This window comes from Artemia franciscana, chromosome 7, assembly GCF_032884065.1.
Source record: "Artemia franciscana chromosome 7, ASM3288406v1, whole genome shotgun sequence".
NCBI classification, from domain to species: Eukaryota; Metazoa; Arthropoda; class Branchiopoda; order Anostraca; family Artemiidae; genus Artemia; species Artemia franciscana.
In genome coordinates this window covers 11953785-11975517 of record NC_088869.1, presented here as the reverse complement: position 1 = coordinate 11975517, position 21733 = coordinate 11953785, and the positions used below count along the sequence as shown (strand labels likewise).

General features: G+C 34.9%; 1 long non-coding RNA gene across 1 annotated transcript in view; it reads left to right on the top strand.

The window, feature by feature from the left end:
• The window catches only part of LOC136028603 (uncharacterized), a 135627-nt gene extending 116048 nt beyond the window's left edge, over window positions 1-19579 (top strand). The window contains exon 2 of the long non-coding RNA XR_010617845.1: window positions 18349-19579. This is a non-coding gene — a long non-coding RNA (uncharacterized LOC136028603). The remainder of the gene's footprint in view (window positions 1-18348) is intronic.
• Window positions 19580-21733: the final 2154 nt, after the last annotated feature.

Genomic DNA, 21733 nt, shown 5'->3' with positions numbered 1-21733 from the left:
GATAGAATTTTCTTTTGACGGTAATCGAGAGCTCTTTATGAGCTGATTAAAGTATATGACATCGATTTTTTGGTACAAAAATTCCCTCATGAGGTATACTAGTTTGAAAGTTTCAAGGGGTTGACAACTAGGTACACACTGAAATGAAATCTAGGCCGATACAAATTGTGAGACATATAGAGGACTTGTAAGTAACAGTCGGCTGTTAGATAATAATCACCTTTGGCAATGAGGGGCTAGCAACTTTTGCTAGTTGGTATATCTATTATTTGTTTCCAGTGTGTTCGATGGTAAAAACCACTCTGGTTCCAGTGGTAAGACATTTAGTATACTTGTAAGTAACAATCTGCTGTTAGGCTACAGTCAATTTCAGCAATGACGGGTTTGCAGCTATACTAGCTGGTGTACCCATTTATTTCTTTCCGGTGAACTTGATGCCTATCACGGGAGAGGGACTTATATGTAAGAATCGGTTCACTTTAGGTGAGTTAGCTCATAATCATCTTCGGCAATGAGGGGTTTGCCACTTTTGCTAGTTGGTGTACCTATTAATTGTTTCCGGTGTATTTGAAGGTTAAACCAATTTGTTTCCAGTGTTAATACATGTAGGGGACTTGTTATAGTGCCCTCTTTTAAATGATGTAATTAAAAACAATTTTTATTGACACTAGTACAACTTTTCACAAAAAAAAACAGTACAAGCTACATGAATGACGTCAAAATCGTAGGTTATAACCAAATATGAAGTATTGAGTGAAAGCAGTTTTTATACATTATTGTTTTTCGAAAAGATAATATAAAAAAACATAATGGATCGATACGGTGCATTATAAATGGGGATTACATAAATTTCATTGGATATAAATGAAACCTAGTAAAGAACAAACCACTCAATACAGTAACTAAAAGTTAAGATAATGCAAGCATCTCTTTGGAAAGTTGCTTATCTGGGATATGAGTTCAAATTTAGGATCATTAAAACTGAGGATCTTGACCTACCTTTCCAACTAAGAAAAAGTCATAGGCTTTAATCTTTTAGTATTCCAGGTTGCAGTGATACTTTTCAACCTAGTAGCACGGTTTGAACAGGTAGCTAGCTACAAAATAAGCAACCAAAATTATGCTAAAAACAAAATTGCATAAAAACATCTTGATAGGTCAAAAGTCTGAAAAAAAATTGTTTAATAGTCTTCATTTTGGTTTTTACAAATGATATCATTTGGTAACAATGATAATGAAGTCACCGTACTTTTCACTTTCAGAATCTGAAAGTGTTTCAGAATTTCTTTTCAAAATTTTTAATTTCAGAATCGTTAAAGTTACTATAGAATCTGAAAAATATTTATGGTGTCTGAACAATTATATTAATTTTTTAATTCAAACCAGAAAAATACTTGAAAATTTCGAAATTAGTTATTATTTTTGTTCCATTTAAGCAACTCGACACTCAATTACAGTCTCAATCAAATTAAAGAAAAAGAACGATATAAAAATGGCGTTTAAGAGAGTTTCAAGAGGATTTTTATTCCTATATGATTTTTTAACCTTTAACAACTTATTAAAAGAGATTAAAAAAAACGCCCCAATTTCAAAATTCTCTGGAGGCTGCTGCGTAATGGGGCTGACCCGAATCTGAAAGATAGTGAGCAAAAAACAGCTTTGCACAATGCTTCTCGAAAAGACATATGGGATATTTGTCAGCTTCTGCTAACCAAAAGGGCTGACCCGAATCTGAAAGATAGTGAGGGAAAAACAGCTTTGCATTATGCTTCTGAAACAGGCTCATCGAAGATTTGTCACGTGTTGCTATTGTATTTGGCTGACCCAAATCTAAAGGATAGTAAGAAGAAAACAGCTTTACACTATGTTGCGGAAAAAGGCAGCTTTGATGTTTGTGAGATGCTGCTGAGCTATTCGGCTGACCCAAATCTGAAAGATAGTGAGGGAAAAACAGCTTTGCTTTATGCTGCTGAAAAAGGCTCATTGAAAATTTGTCAGCTGTTGCTAAATAAAGGGGCTGACCCGAATCTGGAATACAGTGAGGGAAAAACAGCTTTGCATTATGCTTCTGAAATAGGCACATCAGAAATGTGTCACTTGTTGCTAAGGTATGGGGCTGACCCAAATCTGCAGGATAGTAGGAAGAAAACACCGTTATTCTATGCTGCGGAAAAAGGCAGCTTTGATGTTTGTGAGATGCTGCTGAGCCATTCGGCTGACCCTAATCTGAAAAATTTCAACGGAAAAACAGCTTTATTTTATGCTACTGAAAAAGGCACATTTTATTTTTGTCATCTGTTACTAAGCAATGGGGCTGACCCAAATCTGAAGGATAGTAAGAAGAGAACACCTTTATTCTATGCTGTGGAACAAGGCAGATTTGATATTTGTGAGATGCTGCTCAGCCATTCTACTGACCCGAATCTGAAAGATTTCGAAGAAAAAACAACTTTACTTTATGCTGTTGAAAAAGGCAAACAATTTATTTGTAAGCTGCTAAGCTACGGGGCTGACCCAAACCTGAAAAATGGTGAGGGAAAAACTGCTTTGCATTATGCTTCTGAAATAGAGGAATTAGATTTTTATATGTGTTGGCTTCTGCTAAGGTATGGGGCTGACCCAAATCTGAAAGATACTGAGGGAAAAACAGCTTTGAATTATGCTCATGAAAAAGATCATGAAAAACAGGAACATGATATTTGTCACCTGCTGCTAAGCCATGGGGCTGACCCGAATCTAAAAGATAGTGAGAAATTTTGTTGCTGTTATGATAAAACACCGATTCAATGGCAAGAAGAGTACGAAATGTACCAAGAAGTGGGCAGAAGTGTCTTTAGAATTTTTTAAGGATCGGGTCAAATTTTTTTTGAAGAAAACTTTTGGATGAAATTTTCTTCCATATTTTTTTTGTGGGAAGATTGAACAAACGTCATTTTCAGCTGCTCTAGTTATCCCTATGGTTAGCTGGTTTTCAAAATGGCTAATTTTATTACATCAGAAACAAAACTATGAAACTGCCCTTTTAGGGAAATGAGTGTGTAATTGAGTTGTTTTTGTTGCTGCTGTTTGTACTGTTAAAATATGTTACTATGAAATATAAATGCTATGTTCAGGCTGGTCGCCAAAACAGTGTATAAACAATATCTTAAAGACAACTGAGCATAACAAGTTAAAATTCTCTGGATATGTTCAGTTTAGAAGTAAGTTCAAAGGTCAGTGGAGGGCAGAAAATTCCTTCTTCTTGCTTACATTTAAATACCCCTTCCCAACATTGAAGAAATTAAAAAAAAAAGTCTTGTTAAAAGCAATCAAAAGACTTTGTTGCTATTCTTTTAGGGTTGTCGCTCTCTCGACAGCCAATTTGGGAGGGGCTTGTAAATTATACAAACTATACATTGCTTTCAAACTGGATTTTTCACTGAGAAATGGAAAATGTTCAGCCAATCACAGGGGAATGGAGAATTATACAAAAAGTTAAGGATGTTAAGTAGATACTGTAAGAAATTTCTTGGGGAATTCTGAGAAAAATCAAAATAGTCGTTTTGCACCCAGGATAATAAAGGTACTATTATGTAATATTTCATGAATGGCATAGGGTTTTAGCATAAGACTTTATGGACCACTGCTTTGATTACTACTGTTCCAGCTGTAACGAGTAATTGCAACTATAGTTAACTCTGACTGAACCAACTTGTAACTGTGACTATTACTACTTGCAGCTTCGACTCTTCCAACACAGTTACTTTAATTAGAAATTTCTTGGGGAATTCTGAGAAAAATCAAAATAGTCGTTTTGCATCCAGGATAATAAAGGTACTATTATGTAATATTTCACGAATGGCAAAGGGTTTTAGCATAAGACTTTAAGGACCACTGCTTGGATTACTACTGTTCCAGCTGTAACGAGTAATTGCAACTATAGTTAACTCTGACTGAACCAACTTGTAACTGTGACTATTACTACTTGCAGCTTCGACTCTTCCAACACAGTTACTTTTAGGAAATGTTAAGGGTTATGTTGAACCACATCAGAATACACTATGTATATGTTGGTTTTCATAGAGGCACATCAAACAAAATCTTTGATAACGGCTGAGTTTCATTGAATAATACCATAGAGTAAAAGAAATTCCCAGAGTAAAAGTAAAAGTAAAAGAAAACGGAGGATTTGTGAAAATAAAGAACATTCTTGGTTACTAACTGTTTTTCTATACTGATTTTTTTTTTTATACAAGATATGTTTTCTGCACAATCAATACTGAGTCTATTACATCTGACTCATTAAATGTTAACCTCTAGAAATATAAAACAAAAATGAAGAGGCAGCCCATAAAAGAATACTTATTAAAAAAAAGTGTTCTGATGATAATAAAATATAATATTTCAAATAGTGTTTTATGACAAATAACTTATTATTCATGTACATGATTTTAAATGGTAGCGCAATCATAGGTTACGATTGATGACAGACGTTGTAGCAGAACTATATGATAGTGTCAGTTGAAACTTGGGTTCTTTCTTGTCTTTATCACAGGTAACGCTATAATTTTTCCGATAGTAAAGAGCTATAAGACTAGAGTAAATTAATCAAAAGATTATGCTTCCTGGGCTTACAATTGCCCTCCCAAAAGCCCATGAGGCAAAGGCTGTAATTTATTCAAGTTTTTTAATTGCTAAAATTTGAAGGTTTTTGTAATTTGGTTGATAGTATCATTTGGATTGCTTGTTCGATTGTTAGTTAAACCCTAAGAACTGTACTACTAGGTAGAAAGGTGCCGCTGTAATCTGGATTACAAAAAGATTAAAGCCTATCCATTTTTCTTAGTTGGAATAGCAAGTAAAGATTCTAAGCGGTAATGATCCTAAATTTAAATCTTTACCCCAGATAAGCAACTTTCCAAGAAGATACTTGTATTATCTTAAGCTTTAGTTACTATGTAGAAAGGCTTATTCTTTACATGTTTCAGCTATATCCAATAAAACTTACGTAGTCCCCATTTATAATAAACCATATGAATCCATTACGTATTTCTTATATGATCTTTTCGAAAAATAAACGTGTATAAATACTACATTGACTCAATACTTCATATATGGTTATAAACTACGATTCTGACGCAATTCATGAAGTTTGTACAGTTTTCTTGCAAAAAGTGTGACTATTGTAAAAATTACTTTTTCTTATTATATAATTTATAAAGGACACTAGAACTTTTAATTTCAATAAGAACTTTTCTGTTCCATTAATTTTGAAGGATATTTTATTTATTTTAGTTAAAGATATGAACTAAGAATATGAACTATGCTCAGTTAAGGATATGAACTACTTGACTGTGACACATTTAACAAAATATGGACATATCGAAGTATGGCCCCATGGAAGAAATTGCCAATTCTTTATGATTAAATGGCGTAGGATGACTCTTAAGAATTAAGAAGTGGGGGATCAGAAGATTAATAGATGATACATACATATTATTGTATATATAAAAAAAAAAGTAAGTTAAAATGTCAGTTGAGGGCGGGAAGTTTTTTCTTCTTGCTTAAAGTTAAAAACCCTGTCCCAGCATTAATGAAATTTTAAAAAAAGTCTTGTTAAAAGCAATCAAAAGACTTAGTGGCTATTCCTAGTAGTCATTGTATAAATACTACATTCACTCAATACTTTATGTATGGTAACAACCTACGGATCTGACGTCATTCATAAAGCTTGTACAGTGTTCTTGCAAAAAGGGAGACTATTGTCAAAATTACATGTTTTTCATTATATAATTTACAAAGGACACTAGAACTTTTAATTTTGATAAGAATGAGCTCTCTGGTGACATTCAAGGACCACTGGGGTGATAGACTCGCCCCTGGGAATTAAAAAATAAATGAACCTATAAACACGCATCCACGATCTTTTTTATGCCAAAAAAAATACGAAATTCAACATTTTTGTAGGTAAGAGCTTAATAACTTCTAAACTAGGGTCCTCTGGTAAGCTGAATCTGATGGTGTGACTTTCATAAGGATTTTAGAACTTCCGGAGTTTTTTCCCTTTTTCGAAAATAATTCGAATATTTTCAGGATTATAACTTTTAATGGGGAAGACCAAAGTTGATGAAACTTACATATTTAAAATCAGCCTAAGAGTATGATTCTTTTTAGTGTATCTATTGGTATTAAACTCTTTTTTAGAGTTTCGATTACTGTTTTGCTGAATGGCTTCTTACTTACACTTCGTTACCATGAACGATTTGACTCTCATAGTCACTTGTCTTCTTTTAAAAAACAATTTGCTGCCATTTTATTCTATAGTCCTTTCAAATATATTTAATTATAAAAGCAAGTCCGATTTCCAACAGCGATATCAACTAAGCTTCAAACTTAAATTTTCTTTTTTAAGGTTTTTGAATTGTTATAATCCCTTGTTAAGATATATACAAATAGTTTTGCAATCACTCGTTTTTGCTTTTTACGCCATTTAATGTCTTTTCATACTCTGTATCTCTGCAAAGATATTTGATTATTAAAGTAAGTCTAATTTCTAACAATGATATATACTAGGCTTCTAACTTTTGGTTCTCTTTTTTAAGCTTTAAGGTATTTTTCTGGCATGAATTAAAATATTAATATTATTACTCAGACACCATAAACTTTTTTTGCAGTTTATATAACAGCTTTAACGATTCTAAACTGAAAACTAAAAATAAAAAATAAAAAATGTGTCTATTTTCAATGGAAATATAAAACAGCAGTTATAGCGACAAGTACTTTAGCCAAGCCAAAAAAGTTTGGTTCTAGGAGACAACTATAACTGACTTTTTAAGGTTTATGAATTGTTTTAATCCCTTGCAGTTACCAGTTATTGGCTCTTTACACAATTTAATGTGTTTTCACACTGATTATGCTCAAAGATATTTGATTATTGAAGCCAAACCGATCTTTAACCATGATATGTACTTGGCTTCAAACTTTTGGTTTTCTTTTCAAGTATTTCAGGTATTTTTCTGGTTTGAATTAAAATAAATACACTATTACTCAGACACCATAAATGTTCTTGCAGTTTATATAACAGCTTTAATGATTCTAAACTGAAAACTAAAAAAAAAGTTTCTATTTTCAATGGAAATATAAGACAGCAGTTATAGCGATAGGTACTTTAGGAGCTAAGCCTAAACAGTTTGGTTCAAGGAGACAATTATAACTGACAGTAGAAAATCTAAATATATAAAAATAAGTTGTATGTATGTTTGACGACTGACGTCATTATAAGAATTGAGCATTATGCATCATGCATGTATTTTTTATGTTTGTATATGACGTCTTTGTAAGTTGTCGTCATTATGAGTATATAAGGCTTCGTATATGATGTCATTATAAGTATATAAGGGTTGTGGTTAAAAGAGAATATTTAGTATAAATCCTACAATGGCAGGAGAAACTCCCGAGGAATCAAATCATGCAAGAAATTTTGGTATAAATCCTACAATGGCAGAAGAAACAGCCGAGGAAGCTGCTCAAAGAGTTAATGCCAGAAGGCTTGCGGCTAAAAGAGAAAGTAAGAAAAGAAAGCGTGCCGAGGAATCACAAGAACAACGTGAAAACAGGCTTGAGGCTCAAAGAGATAATGCCAAAAGAAAGCGTGCCGAGGAATCACAAGAGCAACGTGAAAATTATCGCCTGGCATTCAGGTACAGCCTAGTCGATGATTATAGTTTGAGTACATGTGTTAAAATCGGTACTATGTCTAAAATTTGTCCTTATTGCAAGGCCTTGAAGTTTAATGGTGATACAATGGGAATGTATTGCGCCTCAGGAAAAGTTAACTTCCTCAACCGGCTGCACCACCAGAGCCATTGAAGACTTTGCTTACTGGAACTACGTCAGAATCTAATCGTTTTTTATCTAACATCAGAAAATATAACTCATGTTTCCAAATGATGTCGTTTGGTGCCCAAATCGAAAATCAAGATCAATTTATGCCTACTTACAAAGTAAAAGAGCAAATTTATCATAGAGATGGGTCCCTTCTACCAATTCCAGGTGAAAATCATGCAGTTGTGAATGAAGGTAATACCACTAACGTTCGAAGTTTAACGATATTACCTTCGTCATATGTTGGCAGTCCCTGTCATATGGATGAATTTGCTCAAGATGCTATTGCGGATGTTCGTCTCTATGGTCGTCCACATTCATTTATTAAATTTACATGTCATCAATCTTGGGACGAGATGCAGCAGCTATTACCTCAAGGACAAAGGACAATCAGCGGTTCATTAACATGGCGTTACGGTCCGTGTCTTCCGGCAAAAGTTGAAATCACTGATAAACTACTTATTAAAACTTAAAGTGTTTGGGTCTGTACGATGCTGGATGTAGTCAGTGGAAAGGTAAAAACGAGGATTGCCACACGCACATATTTTAATCTGGCTACATGATAAAATTACCTCTAATGAAATTGACGATGTGATTTCCACTGAAATGCCTGATGAAAATGTCGATAAAGGCTTGTATGATATTTTGGTAAAAATATGACACATGGATCTTGTGGTGCACTGAATGAAAAATCACCATGCACGGCCAAAAGAAAGGTGCATAAAACAATAACTTCGACTTTTAGTACCCATCACAATTACCGGCAATGGTGGTTACCCTTCTGTATAGAAGACGATCTACTGAAGGTGGCGGTAAAACACCAATAATAAAGAAGTATAATGGTACCACCGTCGAAGTAGATAATCAGTGGGTTGTTTACATATTCATGTTTATCATCAAAAACATTTAATGCACACATAAACGTTGAATAATGTAACTCCGTAAAGCCAATCAAATATAAATGTAAATACGTCAACAAAGGCAGCGAAATGGCAGTTTTTGGCTTGCAGTCCGAAATCAGTGATAGCGATGAAATTGTACAATATCAGGCTGGAAGATCATAAGCAATAATAAAGCTGTTTGGTGAATTCTTTCATTTCCGATACATGAACGAAGTCCAGCTGTTGATCACTTAGCGGTACATTTACAAAATGGATAACATGTTTTTTTTCGGAATCCAAAGTCTAGCAAAGAGCCCTGAATCTACAAGATACAACGTTAACTGCTTTCCTTTCGTTATTTCAAAATGATTCATTTGCAAAAAAATGCTGCATACTGAAGTGCCTTCGTATTACACGTGGAATACTGAAAATAAATCATTTGAACGTCAAAAACAGGGTAAGTCAGTCGACGGCCAACCTACCATCTTCAAATATATAACGATAGGGATACTCTACTCCATTCACCCCGATCAACATGAAGGCTTCTTTCTCTGCCTGCTTTTGGTGAATGTACCCAGTCCGACGTCCTTTGAGTATTTGAGAACTGTAAACGGTACTATACATGACACTTACCGTAGTGCATGCCAAGTTCAGAATTTATTGAAGAATGACCGACACTGAAATAACTGCATTAAGGACGCGTGCGAAACGTCAACTCCAAGTCAAATTCGTCCATTATTTCAAATTATACTAACAACTTGCTCTCCTTCAGCTATTATAGAGTTATGGGAGATATATAAATCGAAAGTGGCCGAGGTTATATTATGCTCCATTCAAAACCGCTAGAGACGACACATATGACCTTTGATTTTACATCAGAGATTTATAACTACACTTTAGTTATTTACGAAGATAAGTGATTATGTATGGCAAACAAACCTCTTCAGGACTTGGGAATGCCTTCACCTAATCGTAACGCTGCTGTTTCGACCTTTGTAGAATTGGATTGTGAATCAAGTTACAACTAGATTGATCTATTGTCGTATGTACAAAATAATATTTTTAAGATAAAGTCTGAGCAATTTATGATAAAATAATGCATTGTGTAGATAACAACGTTGAAGAGATCTTCTTTTTGGATACACCGGGAATTGCTGGTAAAACGTTCGTAATAATATTGATTTTGGCATCAATTCGATCAAAATGAGATAGCGTTGGCAATTGTGTCGTCTGGAATAGCTGCAACTTTACTGCCTGGTAGAAGAACTGCTGATTCCGCTTTGAAATTGCCTCTGAATTTGCATTCTACAGAAAATCCCGCCTGCAATATTTCCAAATGATCTGGGATTGGTAAAGTATTGTAGCAATGCAAACTTATTACTTGGGACGAGTGCACAATGGCACACACAAAATTGCTCGGGGCTTTGGAGCAATCACTACGAAATATGCGAGGAAATTCAAAACCCTTTGGCAGCAAATTAATATTGCTTTCGGGAGACCTACCCTGGTCCTTGTGCATATTTATATGCACAGACAATGAAACAGCGAAGAATGTTGTATATTTGCAAGTTTTACGCAGTTAATTTATAGTTTACATGTATATCTATCTATCTATATAATAATAAGTTGTATTTATGCATGTTTGTTTGTTTGTAAAAAGAGGGTTTGTATATGACGTCATTATAAGTATATAAGGCTTTGTATATGCAAAGACTTAGGGACAGAGAAGAATATTGTATATTCGCAAGTTTTATGTTGTTAGAATCATATATCCATATACTAGCTGTTGGGGTGGCACTTCGTGCCACACCAAAACCTAGTTGGTGGGGGTACTTCGTGCCCCCCCAAGCCCCTCCACGCGCTTAAGTCGTTACGCGCCATAATAGTTACGCGCCGTTCTAGTTGTGTTCCTGTGTCCCACCTGTGAATATAGATAGATATATATATGTTTTTAACTACATAAAACTTGCGAATATACAACATTCATTGCTGACCCATTGTCAGTGCATATAAATAGATTGTCAGGTCTACCGACTCTTGAACATGCAACATATAATTGTCCATGGGACAAACAATCCGTACTCGGATCTATACCTCATGATTCTAATGATTGCCCTTGAGCTTTGTTAATGATGATTGCTAATCGAAAATTCCCTGTGTCCCGGTCGTCAAATATATACCCCCCCCCGTGCACCCGGCGTTCCCGTTGTAGTTGTGTCCCTGTGTCCCGGTCGTCATTTATATTCCCTGTGTTTCGATCGTTATTTGTGTCCCGTTGTCCCAGTCTGCAATTTCTCTTTGAGTGTCCCAGTCGTCATTTATATTCCCAGTGTGCCGGTGTCCCGGTCGTCATTTGTGTCCCGGTGTCCCGGTCTGTAATTTCTTCAGTCGACAAACATGACATCAGTCGACAAACAACTTCATGACGACATACAGCTCAATCCTTATAATGACGTCAGTCGACACAGAAACATGACGTCGGTCAACAAACAAACAACTTATTTATATATATATATTTATATATATATATATATATATATATATATTATATTATTATTTATATATATATATATATATATATATATATATATATATATATATATATATATATATATATATATATATATCTATCTATATATATAAAAATAAGTTGTTTGTCTGTCTGTGGATCAGGTGACGCCATGTTTCTGTGTTGACTGACGTCATGAAATTAGTTGTCGTCATTTTTGCTTTGACGGTGACGTCATTAACGGTATTTAAGACATTTAATCACGGAAAAATGTTTAATTTTAAAATGACTGAAGAACCTACAATGGCAACAGCCGAGGAAGCTGCTCAAAGAGTTTATGCCAAAAAACTTGCTGCTGATAGAGAAAGTAAGAAAAGAAAGCGTTCCGAGGAATCACAAGAACAGCAAGAAAACAGGCTTGCGGGTAAAGAACGCAAAACCGCGCAGTTATATGAAAATCCACCTGGACAGCGAGAGTCAAAACATATCAAAACTGAAAATGATAGCGATGATGATTGGGTTTGGGATTTTGACTTGGATAAGGTCATCAATGCCTACCAGATTTAAGTTAAAAAAACAAAGGTTCGTCGATATGTACTTCATAGTGACGCTGAAAAATAAAGAAGAAAAAGAAAACTGAAAAACAAAAAAAGGTAAAAAACTAAAAAAAAACTAAAAAGAAAAAACACTCAAAGAGAAATTACAGACCGGGACACAAATGACGACCGAGACAGAGGGAATATAAGTGACGACCGGGAACCTCAAAGAGAAATTACAGACTGGGACACCCGGACACAAATCACGACCGGGACACAGGGAATATAAATGACGACCGGGACACAGGGACACAACTACAACGGGGACGCCGGGGGCACAGGCGGGATATATAAATGAACCGGGACATAGAGATTGTTCGAATAGAAATTACAGACCGGGACACCGGGACACAAATGACGACCGGGACACCGGGACACAGGGAATATAAATGACGACCGGGACACTCAAAGAGAAATTACAAACTGGGACACCGGGACACAAATGACGACCGGGACACAGGGAATATAAATGACGACCGGGACACAGGGACACATCATTAGAATAATGTGGTATAGATCTGAATACGGATTGTTTTTCCCATGGACAATTATATGTTGCATGTTCAAGAGTCAGTAAACCTGACAATATATTTATATGCACAGACAATGGGACAGCGAAGAATGTTGTATATTCGCATGTTTTACGTAGTTAAAAACATATATTTATATCTATCTCTACTCACAGGTGGGACACAGGGACACAACTACAATGGCGCGTAACTAATATGGCGCGTAACGACTTACGCGCGCGGGGGGGCTTGGGGGGGCGCGAAGCGCCCCACCAACTAGGTGTTGGGGTGGCGCGAAGCGCCACCCCAACAGCTAGTATATATATATATATATATATATATATATATATATATATATATATATATATATATATATATATATATATATATATATATATATATATTTATATATTTATATATATATATATATATGTATATATATATATATATATATATATATATATATATATATATATATATATATATATATATATATATATATATATATATATATATATATATATATATATATATATATATATATATATATATATCAGCCGCAAGCCTATTTTATGCTGTTCTTGTGATTCCTCGGCACGCTTTTTTTCTTATTTTCTCTATCGGCCGCAAGTCATTTGGCATAGACTCTTTGAGCAGCTGCCTCGACTGTTGCCATTGTAGGTTCTTCAGTCATTTTACAATTAACAATTTATCTTTTAACGATCTTCTTAAATACTCATAATGGTGTCATATACTAAGCTTCGTCATAACAAACATGACAACAACTAACTTCATGACGACATACAGCTCAATCCTTATAATGACGTCAGTCGACAAAACACACGAACCTATTTATATATATATATATATATATATATTTATATATATATATATATATATATATATATATATATATATATATATATATATATATATATATATATATATATATATATATATATAAATGTAAAAATAAGTTGTAAGTATTTTTGTGTTGAGGGATGCATATGACGACTGAAAAATAAAGAAGAAAAAGAAAACTGAAACTAAAAATGTATAAACTGGGAATTGCATAAATATTTTAATATATTTTGACAATAGATTAAAGTAATTCGAAAACCTTAAAACAGATACTTAAAATTTTAAGGTTTATTATAAATTGTTGAGCTTTAGCATGCTTGGCACGTAAAAAATTTTCCAACTGTCAATGTTAGAATGAACATTTATAAATTGAAAAACATTGAAAATCATAGAATGTTACCAAAAAGCAAAACCATACTTGCAGTTTAAAGAGAAAGGCCCAGATTAGGAATGTGCAATTTACGTCAACGAAGGCGTGTCGAGGAACTACCAGAGCAACGCGAAACTAGAATTGCCGCTGAAAGAGAAATTAAAAAAAGAAGGCGTGTCGAGGAATCACAAGAGCAGCTTGAAAACAGGCTTGCGGCTTCAAGAGATAATGCCATGCTAGGAATGTGCAATTTACGTCAACGAAGGCGTATCGAGGTAATACCAGAGCAGCGCAAAACCAGACTTGCTGCTGAAAGAGAAAGTAAAAAACCAAGGCACGTCAAAGAATCACAAGAGCAACGTGAAAACAGGTTTGCGGCTTCAAGAGATAATGCCAAAAGAAAGCGTGCCGAGGAATCACAAGAGCAACGTGAAAATCATTGCATGGCATTCAGATACAGCCCAGTCGATGATTATAGTAGATTTGTTCAAATCGGGACTATGTCTAAAATTTGTCCCTACTACAAGGCCTTGAAATTTAATTGTGAATTAATGGGCATGTTTTGTGCCTCAGAAAAAGTTAAACTTCCTCAACTGTCTGCACCCCAGAGCCATTGAAGACTTTGCTTACTGGAACTACGTCAGAATCTAAATGGTTTTTTTTATCAAACATCAGAAAATATATAACTCATGTTTCCAAATGACGTCGTTTGGTGCCCAAATCGAAAATCGAGATCAATTTATGCCTATTTTCAAAGTAAAAGGGCAAATTTATCATAGAGCATGGTCCCTTCTACCGTTATCAGGTGAGAATCATAAATTTTTGCAACTGTACTTCATCATTGATAGCAATTCCAAATTGAATGCACGTTGCGTAATGTCTCCTGACGTTAAAAGGACTATCGTTTCCGAATTACAACATCTTTTCCACGAAAATAATGATTTAGTGCATCCATTCAAGATATTATTCTTCATAAGCGAAACGCTCAGTTGGTAGGAATTGCTGAATACATCGATGCTAGGATGCCCTACAATATCCTATCATTTTATGCGATGGAGCCGACGGCTATCACTTTAATGATAAATTGATAGATCCATCCACTAACAAACAACCGGATAAGAAATGCAGCGTGAAGAATTATTATTCCTATTGACTAATGATTCGTCACAATGAAGATAATTATATTTTAAAATGCCGTCAATTGGTTCACCAATACATCGTTGATATATATGAAAAGATTGAATCAGAACGTTTGCTATTTATCCGTGTTAATCAGACCAAGCTCCGCTCTGAACAACACATTCATTTGCGTGATGCAGTTGTAAATAACAGTAATACCACTAACGTTGGAAGATTAACGATTTTACCTTAGTCACATGCTGGAAGTCTCCATCATATGCATGAATATGCTCAAGATGCTATTGCGTATGTTCGATTCTATGGTCGTCCTGATTTATTTATTACATTTACATGTAATCAATCTGGGAACGAGATACAGCAGCTTTTACTTCAAGGACCATCGGCGGTTCATAGACATGAAATTACGGCCCGTGTCTTCCGGAAAAAGTTGAAATCACTAAAAACCTACATAGTAAAACTTAAAGTGTTTGGGTCAGTGCGATGCTGGATGTACTCAGTGCAATGGCAAAAACGAGGATTGCCACACGCAAATGTACTAATCTGGCTATATGATAAAATTACTTCTAATGAAATTGATTATGTGTTTCCGCTGAAATACCTGATGAAAATGTCAATAAGGGCTTATATGGTATTGTGGTAAAAAAATATGATGCATGGATCTTGCGGTGCACTGAAAGAAAAATCACCATGCATGGCCAAAGGAAGGTGCACAAAGCAATATCCTCGACTTTTAGTACCCAACACAATTACTGGCAATGATGGTTACCCACAATGTAGAAAGAGATCTACTGAGGATGGTGGTAAGATAGCAATAATAAAGAAGCGTAACGGTACCACCATCGAAGCAGATAACCAGTGGGTTGTTTCATACTCTCCTTTATTATCAAAAACATTTAATGCACACATAAACGTTGAATATTGTAACTCTGTGAAGGCAGTAAAATACATATGTAAATACGTCAACAAAGGCAGGGACATGGCAGTTTTTGGCTTGCAGTCCGAAATCAGTGATATCTATGAAATCACACAATGTCAGGCTGGAAGATACACAAGCAGTAATGAAGCTGCTTGGCGAATTCTTTCATTTCCTATACATGAACGAAGTCCAGCTGTGTTCACTTTGCGGCACATTTACAGAATGGTCAATGTGTTTATTTTCGGAATCCAACGTGCAACAAAGAGCCCTGAATCCACCGGATACAGCGTTAACTGCTTTCTTTTCGTTATGCCAAAATGATTCTTTTGCAAAAAAAACTGCTGTATACTGAAGTGCCTTCGTATTACACGTGAAATACTGAAAATAAATCATTTGAACGTTAAAAACAGGGTAAGTCAGTCGAAGGCAAACCTACCATCTTCAAAGATACCACGATAGGAAGACTCTACACCATTCAACCCAATCAACATGAATGCTTCTTTCTACGCCTGATTTTGGTGAATGTACCCGGTCCGACGTCCTTTGAATATTTGAGAACTGTAAACGGTACTATACATGACACTTACCGTAGTGCATGTCAAGCTCTGAATTTATTGGAGAATGACCAACACTGGGATAACTGCATCAATGACGCATGCGAAACGTCAACTCCAAGTCAAATTCGTGCATAACTAACAACTTTCTCTCCTTGAACTCCTACAGAGTTATGAGAAAAATTTAAATAGAAAATGTCCGAAGACGTACTCCATCAAAAACAGTTGGAGACGTCAGATATGACTTTTGATATTTATAACTACACTTTAGTTATTATTGAAGATTTGTACTTATTTATGGCAAACAAACCTCTTCAGGATATGGGAATACCTTCACCTAATCGTACCGCTGCTGTATCGAAATGTGTTGAATTGGATCGTGAACAAAGTAACAACACGATAAAACTATGTAAGAAATAATATTTCTAAGTTAACGTCTGAACAAAAAGACATTTATGATACGATAATGCATTGTGTCGATAACAACGTTGGAGAAATCTTCTTTTTGGATGCACCAGGTGGTACTGGTAAAACGTTTGCGATAAATTTATTCTGGCATCAATTAGATCAAAAGATGATATAGCGTTGACAATTGCGTCGTCCGGAATACCCGCAATGTTGCTGCCTGGTGGAAGAACTGCTCATTCCGCTTTGAAATTGCCTCTGAATTTGCATTCTACAGAAACTCCCACGTGCAATATTTTCAAATCATCTGGGATGGGTAAAGTATTGCAGTAATGCAAACTTATTATTAAGGACGAGTGCACAATGGCACACAAAAAAGCGCCCAAGGCTCTGGAGCAACCATTGCGATATTTGAGAGGAAATTCGAAACCCTTTGGTATCACATTAATATTGCTTACCGGAGATTTCAGGCAAACATTATCAATAATACCTAGACCAGTCCCTTCAGACGAAATGAATGCTTGCCTAAAAAATTCTAATTTATGAGCACATGTAAAGACATTAAAATTAACTACAAATATGCGTGTCCGATTGCAAAACGATGACTCTGGTCAAAGATTTTCAGATCAATTGCTGGCAATTGGAAACGGAAAGCTCCCAGTAGTCTCAATTTCAGGACGTATACAACTACCTGCTGAATTTTGTAATTTAGTGACGTCCAAAAATGAATGAAATCAGTCGACACAGTTCTGGAACCAAATGAAGCGGTTAATTATCCATTTGAATTTTTAAATTCCCTGGATCTCCCAGGGTTTCCACCAAAGGTGCTAGAACTCAAAATAGTTGTACCAATAATATTGTTACGAAACATCAACCCACCAAAACTTTGTGATGGCATGCGACTTGCCGTAAAAAAAAAAAACAATGGAAAACGTAATAGAGGCAAGAATCTTCACAGGGCCTTTTGAGGGTGAGGCTGTTCTTATTCCTCGCATTCCTATGATTCCAAGGGATCTGCCTTTCCAATTTAAAAGATTGCAATTCCCAATTCGATTAGCATTTTCAATCACCATAAACAAAGCTCAAGGTCAATCATTAGAAAAATGCGGTATAGATCTTAATACAGATTGTTTTTTTCATGAACAATTGTACGTTACATGTTCGAGCGTCGGTAAACCTGACAATCTATTTATATGCACCGACAATGGGACAGCGAAGAATGTTGTATATTCGCAAGTTTTACGTAGTTAATTTCTATTGTATATGTATATCAATCTATCTATATAAAAATGAGTTGTCTGTATGCATGTTTGCTTGTTTGTAAAAATAGCATTTGCATATGACGTCATTGTAAGTATATAAGGCTTTGTATATGCACAGACAATGGGACAGCCAAGAATGTTGTAAATTTGTAAGTTTTACATAGTTAAAAACATATATATATATATATATATATATATATATATATATATATATATATATACTAGGTGTTGGGGTGGCGCGAAGCGCCACCCCAACACCTAGTTGGTGGGGGCGCTTCGTGCCCCTCCCAAGCCCCCCCACGCGCGTAAGTCGTTACGCGCCACTTTAGTTACGCGCCAATGTACTTGTGTCCCTGTGTCCCACCTGTGAATATAGATATATATATATATATCTATCTATATATATAAAAATAAGTTGTCTGTCTGTCTGTGGATGGATGGATGGATGTGTCAGGTGACGTCACCTGAAAAAACTGGATCAGGTGACGTCAAAACTGAAAAAACTAAAAAAAGGCAAAAACTACAAAAAAAAATAAAAACTAATAAAAAAAAAAAAAGCTAAAAAACTAAAAAAACTATAAAGGTAAAAACCAATAAAAAACTAAAAAAAAAACTGAAAAAACTAAAAAAAGGCAAAAACTACACAAAAAAAAACTAAAAACTAATAAAAAAAGTAAAAAAGCTAAAAAACTAAAAAAACTAAAAAAACTAAAAAAAGGTAAAAAACTAAAAAAAATAAAAAATAAAAAAAAACTAAAAAAAGGAAAAAACTGAAAAATAAGCTAAAATAAAGGTAAAAACCAATAAAAAACTAAAAAGAAAAAAAGGAAAAAACTAATAAATGACGACACTCAAAGAGAAAGCGACCAGGACAAAAGGAATGTTCGATTAGCAATCAACAAAGCACCGGGACACAGGGAGTATAAATGACGACCAGGACATAAGTAAAAAAAACAAACTATCTATATATATAAAAATAAGTTGTCTGTGGATCTGTGGATCGTGGATCAGGTGACGTCACCTGAAAAAACTGGATCAGGTGACGTCAAAACTGAAAAAACTGAAAAAAGGCAAAAACTACAAAAAAAACTAAAAACTAATAAAAAAAATAAAAAAGCTAAAAAACTGAAAAAACTAAAAAAAGGCAAAAACTACAAAAAAAACTAAAAACTAATAAAAAAGCTAAAAAACTAAAAAAACTAAAAAAAAGGCAAAAACTACAAAAAAAACTAAAAACTAATAAAAAAAATAAAAAAGCTAAAAAACTAAAAAAACTAAAAAAACTAAAAAAAGGTAAAAAACTAAAAAAACTAAAAACTAAAAGAAGGTAAAAACTACAAAAAAACTAAAAAGAAAAAAAAACTAAAAACTAATAAAAAAACTAAAAAATCTAAAAATCTAAATAAACTAAAAAAGAAAAAAAAAGGGAAAAAATAAAGGAGAAAAACAAAACTAAAAAACGAATGTATATACAGACCGGTACACCGGGATACAAATGACGACCGGGACACAGGGAATATAAATGACGACCGGGACACAGGGACACAACTACAACGGGGACACCGGGGGAAACAGGGGGATATAAATGACGACCGGGACAAAAAAACTAAAAAGAAAAAAAAACTAAAAACTAATAAAAAAACTAAAAAATCTAAAAATCTAAATAAGCTAAAAAAGAAAAAAAAAGAAAAAAAAAAAAGGAGAAAAACAAAACTAAAAAACGAATGTATATACAGACCGGGACACCGGGATACAAATGACGACCGGGACACAGGGAATATAAATGACGACCGGGACACAGGGACACAACTACAACGGGGACACCGGGGGAAACAGGGGGATGTAAATGACGACCGGGACACCGGGACAGGGAATGGTCGATTAGCAATCACCATCAACAAAGCTCAAGGGCAATCATTAGAATCATGAGGTATAGATCTGAATACAGATTGTTTTCCCATGGACCATTATATGTTGCATGTTCAAGAGTCGGTAAACCTGACAATCTATTTATATGCAAAGACAATGGGACAGCAAAGAATGTTGTATATTCGCAAGTTTTACGTAGTTAAAACCATATATATATATCTATCTATATTCACAGGTGGGACATAGGGACACAACTACAATGGCGCGTAACTATTATGGCGCGTAACGACTTACGCGCGCGGGGGGGCTTGGGGGGGGCGCGAAGCGCCCCCACCAACTAGGTGTTGGGGTGGCGCGAAGCGCCACCCCAACAGCTAGTATATATATATATATATATATATATATATATATATATATATATATATATATATATATATAAATATACATATATATATATATATATATATATATATATATATATATATATATATATATATATATATATATATATTTATATATATACATATGTTTTTAACTACATAAAACTTGCGAATATACAACATTCTTTGCTGTCCCATTGTCTGTGCATATAAATAGATTGTCAGGTTTACTGACTCTTGAACATGCAACATATAATGGTCCATGGGAAAACAATCCTTATTCAGATCTATACCTCATGATTCTAATGATTGCCCTTGAACTTTGTTGATGTTGATTGCTAATCGACCATTCCCTGTGTTGCCGTCGTCATTTATATATCCCCCTGTGCCCCCCAGCGTCCCCTTTGTAGTTGTGTCCCTGTGTCCCGGTCGTCATTTATATTCCCTGTGTCCCGGTCGTCATTTGTGTCCCGGTGTCCCAGTCTGTGATTTTTCTTTGAGTGTCCCGGGCGTCATTTATATTCCTTGTGTCCCAGTGTCCCGGTCGTCATTTATATCCCCCTGTGCCCCCCGACGTCTCCGTTGTAGTTGTGTCCCTGTGTCCCGGTCGTCATTTATATTTCCTGTGTCCCGGTCGTCATTTGTATCCCGGTCTGTATATACATTCGTTTTTTTTTAGTTTTGTTTTTCTCCTTTATTTTTCATTTTTTTCTTTTTATTTTTTTTCTTTTTTAGTTTTTTTAGTTTTTTAGCTTTTTTAGTTTTTTTTATTAGTTTTTAGTTTTTTTTCTTTTTAGTTTTTCCCAAAAACTGATAGGATATTTTACGGCATTGTAGCATCGATGAGTTTCAGCAATTTTTACCAACTGAGTGTTTCGCCTATGAAGAATAATATCTCAAGGTAAAAACTGATCACCGACCATAACGATTCCCACTTTTTCGATAGTTAGAGCATTGTATCTACGCACATGTTCACCACTAGGCGTTTTGTCACCGGAAATAACAATTTTAAGCGTATCAGTAGGCATCAAATCGATACCTGTTTTGAATGGATGCACTAAATCATTATTTTCGTGGAAAAGATGTTGTAATTCGGAAATGATAGTCCTTTTAACGTCAGGAGACATTACGCAACGTGCATTCAATTTAGAATTGCTATCACTGATGAAGTACAGTTGTAAAAAGTTATGATTCTCACCTGATAATGGTAGAAGGGACCCTGCTCTATGATAAATTTGCCCTTTTACTTTGAAAGTAGGCATAAATTGATCTCGATTTTCGATTTGGGCACCAAACGACGTCATTTGGAAACATGAGTTATATATTTTCTGATGTTTGATAAAAAAACATTTAGATTCTGACGTAGTTCCAGTAAGCAAAGTCTTCAATGGCTCTGGGGTGCGGCCAGTTGAGGAAGTTTAACTTTTTCTGAGGCACAAAACATGCCCATTTTTTCACCATTAAATTTCAAGGCCTTGCAGTAGGGACAAATTTTAGACATAGTCCCGATTTGAACAAATCTACTATAATCATCGACTGGGCTGTACCTGAATGCCATGCAATGATTTTCACGTTGCTCTTGTGATTCCTCGGCACGCTTTCTTTTGGCATTATCTCT